Genomic DNA, 1,401 nt, shown 5'->3' with positions numbered 1-1,401 from the left:
CAAAAAGAAGTGTCTAAACAAATTTACCTTGAGTGCCTTGAAACATTTATGAGCTACAGTGAGTGTCACAACTGATTGAGAATCCCAAGGGACTCATTAAAGCAGATAATTGGAAGCCATAAATGAAAAAAACTTTCAAAAACGCACTTTCAAAAGGAAGAGTTCCTTCAAAACCCTTGAGTACCTTGACGCATTAATGAGCCCCACTGAGTGTCACTGCTGACATAGTCTCCCCAGGGACTAATTAAAGCAGAGAATTGGAATCAATTATTGCACAAACCTCTTCAAAACTCAGAGTCAAAGGAAAAGGCAAAGTATCTTAACAAACCTGTGGTACCTTGAAGCTTTAACAAGCCCCACTGAGGGCCATTCCTGACAAAGGCTCTCAAGGGACTAATTAAAGCAGATAATTGGAGGCCAGGACTGAACAAACCTCTCACAGATTCAGTGTCAAAAAAAGGAACTTAATAAACCCTGAGTGCCTTGAAGCATTAATGACCCACTGAGGGTTGTCACTGTCTGGGGCTCTCAAGGGACTCGTTACAGCAGATAATTGGAGGCCATGGCTGCACAAACCTCTCAGAGATGCAAAACCAAAAGCAAACCCCAAATTGCTCTGAAAATCCTGCAGGTCCTTGAAGCCTTAAGGAACCTCCGAGGGCCCCTCCTGACAAAGCCTCCCCAGGGACTCTGCAGCAGCTCCTTGGAGGCCCTGAGTGCAGGGAGCCAAAGGCTCTGGGCAGCAGCTCAGCTGCTGAGAAAAGCCTGGCTGGGCTTGGGGAAGTTTCCTTCCTTTTCAGGCTTCCTCCAGCTTTGGGAAACGCTGCCTGGCACATTGGCACCACCTAAGAAGGGCTCTGGCAGGTTCCTGGCAGCAAAGCCGGCCTGGCCTGGGCTCCAGCCCCGATCTTTGGAGCAGGGAGACACCTGAGAGTTCAAAAGAGGAGGCTGCATCTTTGAGAACATTTGGGGACAAGCAGGCATTGCTGCTCTGTAGATAATCTGCATGGGAATGGTTGCTTTGAGTTCAAGCATTCAACTAAAATAAAGGTGGGTATCTCAGTAATTGGTTTTGATTTAAAATAAGAATATTTACTTTTTCTGTGTAATTATATTATGAGGTTGGTGAATTAGAAAACAATCATGGTGACTTTTCTCTCATGCAAACTTTAATTGTATCTTGTCCCTTGGCTGATTGGATATTGATGTTTTCTGAGCTGCTGTTCTCCTCAGTAACACCTCAGAGTTTAGGCAGACTCCTCCCTGGGTGTTGGTGTCAGGTCAGTCAGCAGGAAGGGCACCGTGTCTGCAGGTTGGGCAAAGATGTGCGAGCGCTGGCACATGCCAGTCCCTGCTGCAGCATCCCAGGCACATCCCAGCAGGGTTCCCTTCTGCCAGGGC

Source organism: Empidonax traillii, unplaced genomic scaffold (assembly GCF_003031625.1).
Source record: "Empidonax traillii isolate 1590-97213 ecotype Southwest subspecies unplaced genomic scaffold, ASM303162v1 scaffold5698:size8957, whole genome shotgun sequence".
Classification (NCBI taxonomy): Eukaryota; Metazoa; Chordata; class Aves; order Passeriformes; family Tyrannidae; genus Empidonax; species Empidonax traillii.
This window is presented reverse-complemented; position numbering follows the sequence as displayed.